This window comes from Anarhichas minor, unplaced genomic scaffold, assembly GCF_050575085.1.
Source record: "Anarhichas minor isolate MPS153535 unplaced genomic scaffold, ASM5057508v1 ptg000004l, whole genome shotgun sequence".
In the NCBI taxonomy this organism is placed as follows: domain Eukaryota; kingdom Metazoa; phylum Chordata; class Actinopteri; order Perciformes; family Anarhichadidae; genus Anarhichas; species Anarhichas minor.
Genome location: NW_027466450.1, coordinates 16,591,076 through 16,604,146, shown reverse-complemented (window position 1 = coordinate 16,604,146; position 13,071 = coordinate 16,591,076).

Below are 13,071 nucleotides of genomic sequence, written 5' to 3'. Positions count from 1 at the left end.
TCTATTATAGAAATTCTACAAATGGGTCAAACAAATCTAGATACTTGTTTGTGTTGTAGATTCTGCAGCTAGTTAATTAAGAAGCCAACAGGCACATTGAAGCTTCATTTAAATAATCAGTTCAACCAAATTACAATAGATGTATTTGTATACGTAGGCTAAGTAGTATATTTTAATGCACATAGTTTTGGACTCAAAATTAACTTTCAACTGTGCCAGACCTAACGACCATTCTACATAATGAATATAGTTTTATTATAAGCTATGCGAGTTAACTCTCATCACTTCACATGCACACAAATTCCAAATATGACAATATTCAGAATTTGCTGATAATAAGTTTTAGGAGCGTTCTTAGGAAAATGGGAAGAAAGCGTGATATTTTGCGTGATTTACTTTCTGTTTAAGTTATTCTTTGAGTCATTGATTGAGTCACTGGTTCTATTTTATTCTAACTTGTGAAGCCGTTTGTAAAGTCTGTGTCAATCTTTGATCCTTCTGACGTTCAGTAATGATGGCTTGAGATATGGCGGCGATGATGGTTTTACATGTGCGTGGGATGAATTAGTGGTGCGGGAGCTTTACATTCACAGCCGTCACTGCTGTAATGACAGCTGTTCTTCTACTCTTCCATAGAGTCCAAGGAGTGTTTCCTGGTCCTCTCGGTCTAGTGTACACTTTATACTTCATACCTTTTTTATAAAGTACTTATTACATACAAGTCTGAGGCTGATTTCTAGTTGTATCTAGCAGTCAAAAGGCCTCACGGCTGCATTAAAACCACCGTTGACATAACAGTGATTTACTTACTTTGTTATTCGTCTGGTACACAATGTAACTCCTAAACAGTAGATCAACAAAGTGGTTGCTATGTGACACCTCAGTGGTTGTTTTGTGGTCACAGGTGTGTGCTTATTGGGTATTTTATAAAGTCGTCAAATCAAGATGTACGTCATGATGTGTATGTATATGTATCTATCTCTCATTACTTGGAGCCATGTCTGTTGTCCAGATTGAGACCTCACACTCTGGCCAACAGGTTGTGTTTGGACTGCACATCTCTGGCCAGAGCTGCTCTGCCTCGCCTGGCACTTAATCCACTTAAAGCCAATTACAAGACTATTACTGTGACCACCTTCCTGACAATGGAGCCCTCAGCGCTGCTGTTATCTCAATTAGCCGCCAGCAGCGGCGATTGATATCATCACTGTTTGGGCTACAGAGAGGCAGAAGGTGTTGACAGATGAGTTCCTACTTTGGCAAAATGAGATCTAGAAAGTGTTTTGTGGGGCTGCTTTAAAGGTCAAAGGGCAGATAGGCCAGACACATCAACCCCTGCCACACTTTGACGCTTTTAATTAGTTTCAAACAAACATTGGAAAGTGTTTGGGTTTGGTGTTGAGCTGCTGTCACAGGATAATATTTTGTTTTCTCTGAAAACGTCAAAGACAAAATGAATGTGTTCCGAGTTCGTCGCACCACAGAAAACTGTTTTAAACCACACGGAACAATTTGAATGATTAAAGAAATTGCCACGCATTTAAAATTTAATCAAATTGTGAAAAAAGAAGCAGTATTCTCTGCTCTGAGGGTTGTTTACATGTAGTTATACGACATGTTGGCCATCTCAATGCTTTGCGCTACATTTGCAGAATGATAACGAGACTTCCGCCGGCCGAGACGCTAACTTGGCGGTGTAGCCCCATGCTAACTTGAATGGGGACAAAATAATTCAATCGTGCGTCTCTTTTAGACTTTTCAAATGTAATCGGACCACATTGATCAAATTGTGATCGTGAAACAAGTTATTTCACGGAAGGTTGTGATGCCCACAACTATTTATCCAGTTAAAAGGGGCAGTTCATCCTAAAATCCAACATGATTGTTTTTTACCTGTAGTGCTATTTATCAATCTAGTTTGTTTGGTGTGAGTAAGTGTTGGAGATATATCGGTTGTAGCGATGTCTGCTTTCTCTCCAACATAATGGAACTAGACGTCACTCGGCTCGTGGTGCTCAAAGAAAAACTGTTAAAAAAACTCAGCAACGTCTCTTTCCAGCAATCATCACCCGGTTACACAAGATACTCCACAGACCTTGTTGTGAGCAGTTTCATGTGGGAACTATGGTTGAAAGGAAATAGTTCATATAAGTGAAAATGCTAAAAATACTTTTTAAAGATGTAAAATATCAGATCTTTTGTGTCATTTTAAACAAAAATACAGGGAATCAATACAAACAAACATCACATAAAACATCCACTCTCAGGCTCTTTTTCTGAGTTTTCAGCTGCATCTCGTGGTCTTTTATAAGCGTTGAGAAGAACGGTTTTCACTTAAACTCAATTTACGCTCCATTTAAAGACAATATCAGCAATTGTGGATACGCAAAGGTCAAGTTCTCAAACATCATTAAAAATATTTGTCAAATGTAAAAAGACAGTATTCAGGCCAACAATGTATTGCTTAAACAATAACATGTTTTGTAACTGATAAAACTCAGGACTTGTAATGAGTCCAATACGTAAACGGACAAATAACCCTTTAATCTTAACACCAAGTCAGCTGGACTGATTTTAAGTATTTTATTACAACATTTAAGTATCGAGTCAGTAAAACATCTGCTGTTTTAAAAGTAACAATATTCAACATTGTCACTCTTGTTTTCATCTAAAAATCAAATGCAATCCAGCAGATGAACCTTTATTAAGAGATACGGAAACTGTTTTATGTTCACTTATACAACACGTTCATGTGTGTGTACAAAGTACAGTAGACACAGACAGTGTTTGTGTGTCATCATACGTGTGTGAGCACATGCAGGCGTTTCTCCGCCATCACATACAGTACAACACGTTGATTTAATTACACAGGAAGTGGGCCCTGTGACATTCTTCTTCTTATTTATGACGTGTCGCGGCCATTTACGTCAAAAGCAGCCGAGGGGGGGGGGGGGAGGGCAGTTAGTCAGGAATTTAAACCACTAGTGTCGGGGAAAACCACTCGGATACAGTAAAGGATAACTATCAAAACAAATGCACTGAGAATCAACGTATTCATGAGCATGACAAATAAGTCACTGTTAAATATTTCCGTATATGAGGACACCTTGGAGTGCATTATTGTGCTTGTACCATGTCCATGGCCTTGTGTTTTTAACTTGTTAGCACAGCCACAGTTGGGTAACACGACAGTATTGACAAAGGTATAGCAACATGGCATGTGCTGTATGGTTACCTGTCATTCACAACAAGGAACCTATAGCTCTACTGTTTTACTGTACTTAACTCTCAGTAAATAATCAATGTTAACAATTTGATATTCAAGGAGGGATTTGGTAATCCTTAAATTATTATAGTGGCACCAAACATACTAAGCCAAATTACGAAAAGTGCTAACGGACAAAATCTATTCTGAATCCAATGTTACAGGTCAGATATGCTGCTTGTTTACATGACAGGAGTTTGGTGAGAGTATATTACCCCATCATCCTACATCGGACACCGGAAGTACCGCTAACGCATGTTGGTCCATGATGTGAAGACCTGTCAGGTCGGCCCCCTTCATGGTGAGGTACCCTTCAAATTAGGGCCCGAGCACCGACGACGTCGGGCGAAGGCCCTATTGTAATCCAAAGAATTATTATTACGTTGCCTCTAAAATCACATTTTTCAGGGCTTTATCATACTCAAAAACTCCCCAAATTTGGCAGGCGTATCAGGACTGCGTGAAAATTTGAGATTTTATGGGTCGCATGCTCATGTATGACAAAATGGCTCACTAGCGCCTCCTACAGTTTCACAGGCCACGGCCGTCACCCAACATGTCCGATTAACGTGGAATTTGACACACGCCGAAAGAGATGTGAAGTGTACGCACTATTAATGTATTAACACCACCCAAACTGAAACTCCAGACATCTAACCAGTTGGAGATTTCCAACATTAAAAAAAGCAAAGTTGGTATCGCTGACATGTCGTAAAGCAGAGCAACATTAGCATCCCATACGGAGTCCAGTATTCACTCAGCTTGTAGGGCGGGTGTTGTACTGCAACATTTGGCTTAGCACAGCGCTAACAGCTGCAAACTGGTTTATATGAATATGAGGTACCAAAAATATTAGCCAACAGCTGCTAATATACTGCAGAGAAATCCTGAATTGGGTGCTAATTCTTAAATGGTTATAAAAGTATGAGCTCTGTGCTGTGCCCAGACCATTTAAAAATTCAGTTGACGCTACATTTTTATTTGTTTATATGTCAGCAGGACTCGCAGGTGCCGATACGTGTCCCTGTGGTATAAGTGTCTCTTTAGGTTAAAGTTAATGGAACAGTGAGACGTGCTCCTCGGATGCATGGATGTCCCTGTGTAATTCTATACTTCTATTTTTTGTTTTTGTCTTTCTTTGAGTGAGTGAGTTGCCAGCTTTAGTTGTGCAGGTTACAGAGCAGGCACGCTGGGAGCTATCTGGTTACCGCTGCCTGTGGCGGTGGGGAGGGGCGCACTGAGCGTTTGTTGAGTGGAAAATGGCCTCTAAAGCTCCTCTACTCACCTTTCGCAGTGACAACATTTAGCACGGTGTGCCGACCCCCCCCCACACTCACCACCCCTCCGCTTCTTACCCCCGACCAACCCTTATCCACATTTCCCTTTTTAAGGCTTCACAACCTGTTTTTGGAGTGATAGACGGAATGAAGCGATTTCGCAGGAGTAAATGCCCTTCAACAGATGGTCAGACATGAGAGGGGGTGGTGGTTGTGGTTTACAGTTGGAGGGGTGGGGGGAGGTCCTGGTTCAGCCCCCACTGTGGCCGAATGTGACAAAATGCAAAGTGGAATTCGCCGGCCACTCCGATCCAGAATTGGCCCGGGGAAAGAGCATGTGAGAGACACGATGGCATGTCCTTCGCGGTCCGGGCGAGTTTGGGTGACAGCTGCGATGTTTATAGGCCGGCTTCGATGACAGTCAGAGAGGGAGGGGTGGGCGGCTCGGCTCTTTTCAGACAGGAATTAGGTTTGTCATCAGATTCTAAAATCCTTCTGATTTATGACATTTCCACTCCCGTTTTCCCTCCTACCCCTTTGACCCGCGCCGACAAACGTGCAGCTGGGAGACGATGACATTTGGCAAAACTGTTTGTTTGTTTGTTTACCCCTTACTTTGGCCACAAAGGATAGTTTTTTTTTTTTTTTTTTTTTTTCCCAACCCACGATGGCGTGCACCATGCCACAGCGCCCACCACCACGTCTTGCTGATTTCAGCGTGTTGCTTTGTCGGTAGAGTACGGTAGAAATGACAATCGCGCGGTGATTTATTTCACTTTTTGGTCGAGGCCACTTGGGTCTCATTTGGTGAAGTTTGTCTTGTTGTTGCTCACATGGGGAAATGACTTCAGTCACACCTATTTTTAGATTCAGCACCTCAAGTTGGTCTTCCAACCAACCAGCACAAAGTCTGCCCTGAGCGGCTGCTGCAAACTGAAATCTTTGAAGCACTTTGAACCATAAAAGGTTTTAATATGTATTTGAAACATTGGCAAATATGTATGAGAAGGGATTTTAGCTTCCTGACTTTTCTAGTACAAATAAAGATTTAGAATTCAGATGCATTTGAAGATTTAGTTGATTGAAGTCAGTCTTAGCACAATATGACGACAGAAATGTTCTATGGTTTATGCAAAAGTATAGTTTTGCCTTGAGAAGAAAATGAAAACCTTTGTAACGCAGGAGTTCTGTTTTATTTCTGCACTAATTGAAAACAGTATTTGCTGCATTTGATGTTAAAGATTGAAATGAGCATCAAGTCTGGTTCTGCTAAACATCACTACCGGCTGCTTCCAGACCAACATCTAAACTGGGTTGATGTTGCTTTGATATTTTACAGTTTTGGCCCTAAGCTGCACTGACTGAAGATGTAGAGCCTAAGTTTCTTTTATACCTGTGAATGGTAAATACAGAATACACCGTGTACATCTCTATAAGCGACCATGGCTCACTGGCTTAAGAGGGTTGTCTGGTAACTGCAGGGTCAACGGTTCGATCCTTGACTGGGACGTGCCACGTGTCGAAGCTCCCTATATACAGGGATGGGTCAAATGCAGAGGTCAAATTTCGTGTATATGACAATATAAAAGGGTTTCTATTCAATCACTGTGTAGCCCCGCCCTAAACATCCCCTGCTTTATGGTCTGTTTGACTCTAAATGAACCATAAGTTACTAAATGAACATCATGTATTGTAGAAGACTTGAAACTAGAGATTGAGACCATAAACTCATGTTTACTGAGGTAATAAATCAAGTAGTCATTTTCTCATAGACTAGTGGACACTAGAGAGAATGCAGCTTTAAGACACGTCAGTTCACGGTAGCTTATATCAAAGTATCACAACATGAGAGGAATTTTCTTTAACATACTCCGTAGCTCTCACACAACCCAACAGCTAACTAGCTAGCTAGCCCTATTTCATTTACCAACATCCAAACAGGAAGTCGGTGGTAAAGTAGTATAAGCCCGCCTCTTGATTGATTTGATTGGCTGCCTGGGCCAAGTGTGCAACTCCACGCCCAGCGCTGAAAACAGTTGAGAATATTTTAATCTTTATGCACATTTTAAAAAACACTGCAAAAATGCGAGGCGCGGTGGAAAAGAGGCGCGGACGCTAGGCGCGCCATACAAAATACAGTTACAGTTAGGAAACTAAAACACTTGGTTAGAGTAAAGGGAATGAATATGTTTACATTTAACTTAAAACACAAATATTAATTGCAGAACTGTAGACGTGCTGCACATCCGTTCACCACCCCAACTTCACCATGCAACATGAGGGCATTATATGTAAATCTAAAGGTGCAGCATTGTGTTCACGTAAATGTGCACAACGTTCATGTGGTGACCGTTTACTCTGATGAGCAAGGTGTCCTTCTCATCGGCCCCTAATCTCTTTAATCCACCCCGGGTCGCCCGATCAACAGAGATTATGTAAACCTATCGTTTACATAGAAACCTCCTCTGATGAAAAGAGAGATTACACGTTGAGCAATGTCTCAGTTGACCAGGCAACGAATACCTCGCCTGACAGCCAATTAATGGGGAGATTATGTGTGGAACATCTCTTCTAATAGGAGAGTGTCATCAATACCAGGAGTGCCCGGTGGCAGTGCAGTTATGTCGGGAGGCAGTTCACCAAGGGGCGGGGGGGTATTTTAGGAAGCAGCATTTGGGAAATAACTGTGAAATTTTTGGTTTCACAATACAAAGTCAATGCTGGGATCAGAGACTATTTAGTTTCTCTCTGTCCGACATCATGTCAAATCATCGGGTTGATTGAAATGAACCATTCAATATGAGTGCAGGCGCAACCTCGGAAGTGTCTTAAAACTGTCATTCTCTCTACTGACCATCGGGAACTCCTCTGGTTGCAAAAAGAAGTCAGATTGTATAGAAGTCTATGAGAAAATGACTCTACTTCTCTCTTGATTTATTACCTCAGTAAACATTGTAAACATGAGTTTATGGTCTCAATCTCTAGTTTCAAGTCTTCTTCAATACAGCATGATGTTCATTTAGTACATTATGGTCCATTTAGAGTCAAACAGACCATAAAGCAGGGGATGCTTTAGGGCGGGGCTACACGGTGATTGACAGGTCTCTACCAGAGACGTATACGGCGTCTCTACGTCACTCCTCCTCAGTCCAGATATGGTCACTTCCATTCTTCGAATGCAAAAAACAACATGGCGACGGCCGTAATCAAAGATCCAAAATTGCCGACCTCGAGGCTTCATAACGTCAGTCCACAAACCAACGATGACTACGTCCACTTTTTACATACAGTCTGTGGTTAAGACCAAGACATTTTTGGTGGCGACAAAAACAGAGCTACTAATAGAACGGATATTGTTGCCGGATCTTTGATACTTTAAGCTTCAACTGTCTGAAAGCAACTTTTGGAGTATTTTTAACTAAAGGAAAGTAAGGACCCTTTTCCCACTTTCCTGCTACATCAATAGAAGTGAGCACAGCATGGGAAACCTAACTGTCTCACTATTTTCAGCGTTTCTGTATTTCAAAAGGAGATCAAGCTGGGCGGCATTTCCTCACATCTTAAAAAAATGACACCCAGCTATGTGACACTTCCCCTCTCCTTATCGTGGGAATTTATAAGCTCTCCTCCGCGCCAGGTGCTCCGCTGACTGGGGAATATACACACACACACACACACACACACACACACACACACACACACACACACACACACACACACACACACAGTGACAGTGCAGACACATGTCATTCACATGAATCCACACATTAAAAAACACATGTACAACCTCAGACACACGTTACACAAAAATGCACACTTAAACATAGACTACTTCGTGCTCACACACACAAACACTGGTGCTATTCCAAACCCAGTTGAGCTGATCGGCCGATGGGAAGGTGGCGGTGAGAGGAGGAAGAGGAAGAGGACACTGTACTATCTCATGTGAGGGAGTTGATTTTGTTTGCATGAAAGTTCCAAATAAAAGAAGAAAATAATCAATGATTAAGTACTTTATGGTTATTTGAAACCATTTCTTAATTTCATTTACACAACAATCCCTGTATCATGATATGTACCGTTAACGGGATATTAAATGACATAACCATTGTGTGTACATGTGTTTGCATAACTAAACCTGTGTTGTTTCTAACATTGGGAATTAAAAGGGGTATTGTGCAAGAAGAAAACATAAACTGGCATCAAAGCAAAGTGAAATAAACAGAATAGTCGATATAAGGTTATAAGTCAAGATGACTCGCAGATGTTTTTTAACCCATGTATGATTGATTAGAACTTCGTTATCCCTGAACTAAATCATTGTGCCATGCAGAAAAAGATCAAAGATTCCAACAGAAGAGTAATAAGTATTAAGTGTATAAGAAGTAAAAATGACACCAGTGCAAAATAGAAGAGCAGTAAATATAGTAAAATAACTCTTAAAATAGTAAATGACAACAAGGTAATATTAAACATAAAGTCTACTAGAAGTGATACGAGCACCAGTGCCTAATAGAAACCTTAAATAGAACAGTAATATTGTTTATGATATGCAGTTTCAAGTGCTGATATGTGAACACCAGAGATGGTCAACTGTGGAAACGTGGATGAAGTTACAGGTCTGGAGTCGGATCTGTTTTGAATCTGTAAGCTGGCAAGCTGACGGTCAACCGTTGCCGAGCTGCTGGTGGAACCAAACACACGAAGTGAGCATTCCATCTGCGGTTCAGACCAAAGAAAACAAACCGGGAGACGGTCTGGGATCGTCCGAGGCTTCGATGGCCGGGGGCCACGTGGCTTTTTGGGGGCGGCTGACGTTTTGTTTCTTCTCAAAACTTCTGTGTGTTGCAACAAGATGCCCTCTACCCCCCCCCCCCCCTGATCTGCTCCTCTCCCACTGATCCATCATCAGATGACAGTATGTGTTCAAAGCTGAATTTCTGCTCTACAAATAGCTCGGCCAGACAAGCCTCACTTTTTTTTTTTTTTTTCTGAGCCTCTGCTCTGCTATCTACAGCGAGCCATGCCGGTCTGGGACCCCCCCCCCCCCCCCCCCCCCCCCACCAGGATATTTTGGGCCGACACCCCCCTCCTCATTAATCACCCGCCTGCTGGAGGTAGAGAGGAAAAAACAAACGGTACCCTCTCCAGGACGCCAGGGGCGAAATCGTTCGAGTGGTGGCAACAACTTTGCGACTTTTCCAAAATATTCGATCTCGCAGTGGGAGGTTTTTCAGTCCGGCCATGAATCTGCAAGCTGACAAAAGTTAGCACTCAGCGGAGGTCTGTCAGTAACCTCAGCCCCTGTTTGACGGAGAGACATCCACACCAACAATTAGAAGTTAATAAATCAGTTCCCTGTTTTTAACACCTTGATTCTTCACAGCGAGGGGAGCTCTGGAGCGGGATGTCTTCTTGGCTAATTAACTGTTCAGGTGGTGGGGGGGAGGGGGGCTTTAGGATTGTTAGTGTTGAGGAGAAATATACCAATATATGACCTGTTTTTTATCATTAGGTACTAGCATGACGGATGATTAAAAAAAATACCTGAATTTTTAAAAAAATTATTTAAATCCTGAAAAATATTAGACTTTTGTAATATTGATTAAAAATAAATATAGTTCTATATATTACCTAAAATGTGTAATATTCCACCCAAAATCTATCAACTGTCCTTGAGCAGACAGGTACATATATTAAATTTAACCCATCGTAAGCACTTTTTAGGAGCAGTGGGCTGCTGGACAGCACCAGGGGAGCAACAGTGTTCTGCTCAAGGACACTTTGACATGCGGACAGTAGGAGATGGGCATTTTGATATTTGTGTCATTTGATATATTGAAATATGTTAGTCAGAACTGGAACCAGACACCAGTGCACGTGACAAAGCTCCACATGCATTGATGTTTACTTGATAAGTGCGCGCATGCATCTGTGTTGATTAAAATGGCAACTCAGTGTCAGCAACCCGCTGCTGAGGCCTGGCAACGTCTTTTAAATGTCAGTGTTGAGCCCTGATTTAGGTCAAATAATTTGTATTTGGAGCAGTTTGAGAAGTTTCTATAAATATATAAAGTAACAGCAATACATTTAGCTGTTGTATGACAAAGCAAACTAACTGTCTCATGAATGCTGCTTCAGTTATTCCAGAATGTTTCTCCTGAGCTCATCTGTAGCGAGGAGGGCAAAAGGACGGTTACGTATGTGATGGTGTGTGTGTTTGTGGGGGGAACACCTGTGTGACAGGCAATCTGTCTCTGTCTAAAGAATGTGACAGTGACCCCGGGATGAAGGTGAGTGAGTGTGTGTGCGTCAGTACTTGTGTGCATGTACAGAAGCAGGTGCTCAGTTATTGCTCACAATACTGACAGACAGACAGACGGACTGATCTGTTTAGAGGCGGTTGTTAATGCAGTGTTAAGACTGCACCATATTAGGGGAGAATAGCAACGACAGAGGTCTGGTGACATTATATTATTCTGCTAATGTCATTACTGTCTGCACTAAACTCGCTGCAGGGAAACATAAAGAGAATCTACAGGCAAAATATAGTTGGAAGAGTTTTAAATGCGTCTAATTCAATGTTCAAGAACGTCAGGATGGTTTCTAAAACGTAACATCATTGTGTGGTCTGTAAAATGTTCTCAACAAATAAGGTTGAAATTGATAAGTTTGGATTTATTCTTTTACAGCTGAAATTCCATGTTTGTTATTATGGGAGAGAGTAAAGTGCCGAAAAAGGTACTGGTACCAAATTCCAGGTACTGTGAAGCCGGATCCGGGTCTGTCCACGGTGGACCGGTCTCTGCTGGAGGTTCTGGGTCTGTCCACGATGGACCGGTCTCTGCTGGAGGATCTGGGTCTGTCCACGGTGGACCGGTCTCTGCTGGGTCTGTCCACGGTGGACCGGTCTCTGCTGGAGGATCTGGGTCTGTCCACAGTGGACCGGTCTCTGCTGGAGTCTGAGCTGAAGGAGGTTCTGGTGAACCTGCATGATTTCATCTGGTTTCACCAGAATCCGACCCGGTGGCTCCGATGACGAGCATTAAGAATAACTCTATAGAAACAGACCATCTTCTCTCTGATGGTGTCTTTGCTGATGGAGGTCTGATAGAGGATCAGGACTGTAGTATCTGGGCAGGTTAATACAAATTGGTGGACTAATATTATCAATACAATACTGTACAGCACAATGATACAAAATGATACATAAATGCATTACAAAAAGTATTTTTAATAGAAGAATTGTGTCTATTTCATCAAATCAAGTTTTGAATTCTTAATCTTTACTTATTCTTTGATCAGATATTTCCTCATCTAAATCGGCTGCTCAAGAGAATTAGACAATTTTACTGCATGTTATTTATGTTTTGTATTGTCTCCTGTGTTCAGACGACATGGTCTGAGATTTGATGATTCATGTTTTCTGAATTAGTCAATTTAATTAAATTCAGCAACAATGTGGTGAAGCCACTTTACTGTAGTTTCACACATAATTTGTTGGACTTAAGCTTAACGTCATTATTCATAATGTTACGTGAGATTTAAAGTTGTCATTATTATTTTTACGTTATCTAAATAAATGAACACACAATAAAGGTATTGTGTGTTCATGCGACTATGAATATTACGACATTTCACACATCCACTATCTTGGCCGATGCACCGCCCATCTAACTTTTTATGAGCCTAAATGTTTGCTTGACTGCTACAACATTAGGTCTAGTGAAACTCAAACCTGCTCTCGAACACCACCTCTCGTTCTCACTTGGTATGCTCTGGATGGTCAAGTGGAACATTCCTGCAGACTGCGTTTCACTCTGTTGGCTCAGATCTGCTTTAATCAGCTCAGCGATGGCTGAGCTGCAGCGATAGAGTTACAGTGGCGGGGAAAGAGAGACGGAGAAGGTGAATAACTTTTCAATCATTAGGGCCAAGCAAGATTTCACAGGGTCAGAGCATGTTCGTATCGGTCGCCACCAACTGCAACTTATTTAATAGATTTCCATCAATTTATTTTACAAACGTGTCTGATTTAAGTTCCCAGTTAAGTTTTCAAACAAATACAAAATCCAATACACAGTAAAGCCACCACACTACACCACGAAATAGATTGCTTGTGATTGCCTTCCTAATCCACCCGAGTAAACTTGTTGTTTGTTCCGGCCTCCCGATCATCAGAGCGACATTGTTTTTGAGCAGCTTTCTAAACCATCAGACATTAATCATTATGATCACGTTCTTCTCTGCCACCTCAACCATTTGATCAATATTAACTAATTAATTTAATTTAACTTAATTTTCTTTCTTTGGGGCTGTGGATCGACATGCAGACATTTTAACACCCTTTTCGTTGATACGTGACGGTAAACCGATGCCTTTACACATCCGGTGGACATAGAACTTTAACATCAATTTGGAGTAATTTTGTGACCACCTTATTTCCACTATTCTTATATCTCTGTTTTGGTCTCCACCACCTCCCGAGGGAAACGTCTGAAGTGTTGGGAGCAAACTCTTAAATTTTAT